This window comes from Bos indicus, chromosome 2 (genome assembly GCF_029378745.1).
Source record: "Bos indicus isolate NIAB-ARS_2022 breed Sahiwal x Tharparkar chromosome 2, NIAB-ARS_B.indTharparkar_mat_pri_1.0, whole genome shotgun sequence".
Lineage (NCBI taxonomy): Eukaryota > Metazoa > Chordata > Mammalia > Artiodactyla > Bovidae > Bos > Bos indicus.
In genome coordinates, this window is record NC_091761.1 from 89,809,376 (window position 1) to 89,815,769 (window position 6,394).

Sequence of the window (6,394 nt, forward strand, 5' to 3'; positions counted from 1 at the left end):
TAGCTTTGTTCATAGTGATTCTTCCTAAGGCCCACTTGACTTGGGACTCCAGGATATCTGGCTCTAGGTGAGTGATCACACCATTGTGGTTATCTGTGTCATTAAGATTTTTTTGTATAGTTCTTCTGTGTATTCTTGCCACGTCTTCTTAATATCTTCTGCTCCTGTTGGGTCCATACCGTTTCTGCCTTTAATTGTACCCATCTTTGCATGAAATGTTCCCTTGGTATCTCTAATTTTCTTGAAGAGATTTCTAGTCTTTCCCATCTCTAATTTGTTCATGCAGGTCCATGTTGGTGCAGATTTTTTGTCTTTTTCATGGTCATAGACTTTCCCAGGAAAGGGATTCATGGCAATCTTCATTTCTCAGAAGTTTCTACTTTAAGTCAGGTAAGGGACACCACAAAAGGCTTCTTTTTGTATCTGCTAATCCTCATTTGCATCCAACTCAAAATAATCCGTAGGACAAAGTGGAATATTTTGAGTTGGCATATTCAGAGCGCTGACAACATGTTGTGTCAGATGAAGAGTGACTCATTCTCTCAGAAACTGAAAGTTTGTATCATAATGTAAATCACCAAAAAGTTAATTATATAACCCAGCTTTGGTGTCTCCTCATAACCCTCTCTTTTTGTTCTGTGAAACCTAATCATTGGGCAATTTATTAATGTTTAATATGAATGAATATAGATTTTATCAACACCTCTAAGGGCTTCTCTGGTGGCTCAGTTGGTAAAGAATACACCTGCAATTCAGGAAACCCTGGTTTGATTCCTGGGTTGGGAAGATCCCCTGGGGAAGGGACAGGCTATCCACTCTTGGACTTCCCTGGTGGCTCAGCTAGTAAAGAATCTGCCTGCAATTCTGGAGACCTGGGTTCAACCCCTCAGTTGGGAAGATACCCTGGAAAAGGGAACAGCTACCCATTCCAATATTATGGCCTGGAGAATTCCATGGACTGTATAGTCCATGGGGTTACAAACAGTCGGACACGACTGAGTGACTTTCACTTCACTTCAAGCTGTTTGTTGGAATGACTGTTATCTGGGCTCTTTGACTTAATCTCCTTTTGAATATTTTTAGAGAGGCAGTAGAAAAAAAAAAAAAGTCTGATTTGGAGAGTTTATAACATGCCTAACCCCTGTGGCAGGAGACCTATTCCTAAAATCTGGCCTTTTTCTCACTAGCTAACTGTCCCTGCCTATTGGGTGTATCAAATAGCCTGGCTCTCAGGGTCAAGCTCAGGTTCAACATGCCATTTTTCTTTTCAAATTCTTCTTCTGAGAAATCCCAGTATGTTTGCAGAAACACTGGGTAAAATGCACTGTGTCCCAGGCAGTGTTAAACTCTAGCTTAGAGGCATTGAGTAATAATAGAGGACAGAGGCAGTTCATAAGTTACTGATATAGAAATAGCTATATGATAAAGTTAGATGAAAAATTATAGAACACACACAAATGTATACACATATACAAATGTGTATACAAAGATACAAATCATTTGTACAAAAATTAAAGTCAGTGCAAATACATGTTTGCTTTTCCTTTTGTATAGAATATCACAAGAAAGGTAACCCTGTGTTAACCCTCCTAATATTTCATTTTGCTTCAGGGTCTGTTGAGAACTGGATTCTGGAGGAATCCAAGTGAGCCTTTGAGGACACTTCTGGAGGAAGAGACAATGTCCTATGCAGGGAAGACACCAAATGCACTCTTTGCCTGCTTGGCTGTCTCACCTGGGCTTATCTGTGTCTGCACACTGGCTGTCCTACTGAGAATGGGTATATTGTAATTACGTTTACAAATAGCTTTGAGGAAAAAAGTCATTGCCAAATTTTTTAAATGAAAGTGTGTAACTGTTACTACCGTGGACATTCTTGAAATCCTTTTTGCACTGAGGGGCGGGGGGAATGAATTTCCCTTGAAGAAAGTGAGGATTGACTTCTTTTAGAAGGGAAAAAATATCTGATGGGAGGAAAAAGTAATCCTCCCATCTTCTGATGTTTTTTAAAAGAAGGAATTACTAGTGTTGCATGCAGATACAGTAGCTGGGTAGTCCTAGCTCAGACACTTCACCTTTCTTAACTTTGCTGTCCTAAATGTCTTCATAACACCTGCTGTGCCTGCCCTAGACTAAAAAATGTGTTTGCCAATGAGATAAATGAGATAAAGTAGGGAGAACTCTTTAAAACTGCCTCATGCTACACTCTACTATATATAAAATAGATAAACAATAAGGCTCTACTGTATAGCACAGGGAAATGTATTCAATATCCTGTGACAAAGCATAATGGAAAAGAATATGAAAGGATATATATATATATATATATATATATATATATATACACACACACACATATATATGAGTTATATACACCAGAAACTGACACAACACTGTAAACCAATTTTACTTCAATTTAAAAAATACAGTGGCTCTTAGATAGTAAGGATGGTAGCACAACAGTTTGAAAGTAGTTAATGCCACTAAACTGTCCAGCTGAATATGGTTGGGATGGTAAATTTTATGTTATGTATATCTTTTCTTAATAAAAAAATTTTAATGGCTCTTGACATTTGTTCTTAGGGTATGAGACACCCTGCAGCTATGAATTTAAAAGATCCTTGCTCCTTGGAAGAAAAGCTATCACAGACCTAGACAGTGTATTAAAAAGTAGAGACATCACATTGCTGACAAAGGTTCATATATTCAAAGCTATGGCTTTTCTAGTAGTCATGTACAGATGTGAGAGTTGGACCATAAAGAAGGCTGCATGCTGAAAAACTGATGCTTTTGAACTGTGGTGCTGGAGAAGACTCTTGAGAGTCCCTTGGACAGCAAAGAGACCAAACCAGTCAATCCTAAAGGAACTCAGTCCTGAATATTCAGTGGAGGGACTAAAACTGAAGCTCCAATACTTTAGCCATCTGATGGGAAGAGCCAACTCATTGGAAAAGACACTGATGCTGGAAAAGATTGAAGGCAGGAGGAGAAGGGGACAAGAAAGGATGAGACGGTTGGAAAGCATCACCGACTCAATGGACAAGAGATTGAGCAGACTCTGGGAGAAGGTGAAGGACAGGGAAGACTGGCATGCTGCAGTCCATGGGGTCACAAAGAGTCGGACATGATTGAGCAAGTGGACAATAACAAGAGATACCAAAAGAATGGTTCCCAAAAAATGGTTCCTGGGGATGGGCATAGGGTGAAGCAGGAACTTGAAGGACTTTCACCTTGATTGCACTCATATCTTCAAGAAAATATTTAAAAAGCTAGGTTGGCGACATGAATATTGGCATCGCAGTCCAATAGTTACTTCAATTTCTTCCTTTCTAGATCAGTGGAATGGGTTCTGGTTTGCAGTAGTTACTTTTGTGGAAGTAGAGGGGGCAAGTACCATGACCCAGTAAATTTTGCAATAGACACTCCAGGGCCAGTTGATATAAGCCCTTCTACCTGCTCATGACTGTCTAGTTATCTCAGTACCAAAACAAAAATCAAAAACTTATTAATAAAACCCCAGCCATTAAAAACTTTTATTAGAGAATTGGCTGAGTCTCTCCCTACATGGCCTGGAAGAGATGAAACAGCTGGATTGGAATGCAACCTTTTTTTCCCCCACCACTCTCTTCAAGACTCTAGGGCCAGAGCCAAGGCCAACTTGAGAAAGGGGCAGGAGTGGCCCTGTCGAATCCACACAGCAGACTACCTGGCCTGCAGCCACCTGGCCTGTGGATCAGTTGTACATAATTCAATAGAGAAGTAACCAACCACAGAACATGCTTGTTCAGGGGATTTTTGTTTCACTGTCAGTATTTGTCCTTGACTAATGTCCTGAGGTTAGTCCAGATTAGTGTACTGCAGTTGGTGGGTAGGAGGGTTAGTCATTCCCAGCTTTCTTATGAAAATTTTCAGATTCAAATCTGTTTTTTGCTGGTTAGTAGCCAGGAGTCTCTGGAGCAGGCTGTCAATGGGAGCTGTGATTCAGGAAAGTGGAAACCTCTTGGCGTTTAAGTCAAACTAGGGTGTCCTCTGCCTGTGCTGGGCAGGGACCAGCTCCCCCGTGTCATGCCGAACTGCAACACATCCAGGCTTTCCAGCTTCCTCAGGAATAGCAACCAAGTACACTGTTCATTTTGATGTAAAAATCACACAGATGCATAGCTCAAGGTGGAGACAAGAAAACTCGTTCAGTTCAGTTCAGCCTCTCAGTCATTCAGTCATGTCCAACTCTTTGTGACCCCATGGACTGCAGCACACCAGGCTTCCCTGTCCATCACCAACTCTTGGAGCTTACTCAAACTCATGTCCATGGAGTCTATGGTGCCATCCAACCATCTCATCCTCTGTTGTCCCCTTCTCCTCCTGCCTTCAATCTTTCCCAGCATCAGGATCTTTTCCAATGAGTCAGTTCTTCATATCAGGTGGCCAGAGTATTGGAGTTTCAGCTTCAGCATCAGTCCTTCCAATGAATATTCATGACTGATTTCCTTTAAGATGGACTGGTTGGATCTCCTCGCAGTCCAAGGGACTCTTAAGAGTCTTCTCCAACACTACAGTTTAAAAGCATCAATTCTTCAGTGCTCAGCTTTCTTTTATAGTCCACCTCTCACATCCATACATGACTACTGGAAAAACTTTAGCTTTGACTAGATGGACCTTTGTTGGCAAAGTAATGTCTCTGGTTTTTAATATGCTGTCTAGGTTGGTCATAGCTTTTCTTCCAAGGAGTAAGTGTCTTTCAATTTCAAGGCTACAGTCACCATCTGCAGTGATTTTGGAGCCCCCCAAAATAAAGTCTCTCATTGTTTCCCCATCTATTTGCCATGAAGTGATGGGACTGGATGCCATTATCTTAGTTTTCTGAATGTTGAGTTTTAAGAATCTGGTTAGAGCAAGTAAATTAATACTGATCCTAGAAGATCACAAAAGGAATTTAACCAACTTGAGGGTTACAATTTACATGTTAATTATTTGTCTTCTTTTATTCATTAAAAAAATATTTTATTTTAGTTTTTCTGACCATGTTCCAAGGTATGTGGGATCTTAGTTCTCTGACCTGGATCAAACCCGTGCCTCCTACATTCGAAGCAGGAAGTCTTATCCATGGGACTGCAAGGGAAGTCCTTATAGGTTTTCCTTTTAAAAACAGATATAAGACTAAGAAAGCGTAGGATCAGTGCCTTACAAATGACAGGTTGAAGCCCTGAACCTCCCCAATCCATCTTCAGGATGGCTCCGTAGATGCCTGCAGTGGCTCATCCATTTCATCCAAGCTAGGGATTGGGAGATGGGTGTAAACGCTCAACTGCGACAATCTTGGGATCATGTGCTGGCCATGCAGTTTGTCAGTTGATTGACACTGAACTTAGTTTCCTCAACTGCACTATATGTCTAGTAATTCGTAGCCATTGTACAGATGTGAGATTATGTAACAGTGGTACTGATTATTTACCGAGAACTCCAGGAGGTCCAGGCATTCCTTTAAGTGCTCAATCTGTTTTATCTCCTGTAATTCTGCTCAGATAGGAACTTCAGAGCTGGGGCCTGAAGACTGGCAATTTAGAAACCTACTCAGTTAACCCTCAGATCAATCAAGTTGAGAACCATGGATGTGTACTAATGTTCAGACACTGATTAACCTCTTGGGGTTTTAGAGAGACACAAAAACCTCATCCTGCCACTCACTAGCTGAAGATACTTGTCTGAGTCTTTTACCTCTCCAAACCTCATTTTTCTTGCTCAAATGAGAGCAAAAATAGCATCCACTTCTGAGAATTACTCAGAAGGTGAAATGAACCAGTTTGGGTGGTTATACATGTGGCACACACAAAATCTTTATAATGTTAGCTGGTGCCTGTAGGCCAACTCCTTTTTCTTAGGTGACCTTCTGACCTCTGCGCCTAGGTCATCATGTTAGTTTAAATTTAGCACTTTCCATCCACATGGTTCATTTCAAATCCTAAGTTTTGGGGGAGGGGATAATGTGTTATGGTGGAAAAATCCTTGTTTTGGATCCAGCTGGACTGAGTTCGAATTTGTATATTCATTTGAGCCTCCATTTCCTCCTCCATGACATGGGGGATCCTCTACATTGTTGGGAGAATGAGAAATGATTGATGTAAAGGTACAACGTACAGGTATTGCATTATTATTGGTGTAGTTTTAAAATCTACAAGATGTGAAAACAAAAAGGCAGAAAGCTCTTTAAAAAATTCAAACAGGAAACAGAGGCAGAGGGTGGGGAGAAGGTGGAGGATGAAGAAAAGCTGCGGAGGTTCAGACTCCCAGAGGAGAGGTCTTCACATCACTGTCCCCTCCCCCCAACACCCCCTTCCCCACTAGGGGTCAGCACTGGACAAGGATGGTTACCTCTGCTTAGGGCTGGGCAGGACCC

At 41.2% G+C, this 6,394-nt stretch overlaps 1 long non-coding RNA gene across 1 annotated transcript in view; it reads right to left on the bottom strand.

Moving 5' to 3' along the window:
* LOC139176857 (uncharacterized) overlaps positions 1-6,394 on the bottom strand; it is a 48,585-nt gene that overhangs the window by 38,481 nt on the left and 3,710 nt on the right. The gene's annotated exons all lie outside the window — the stretch shown is intronic.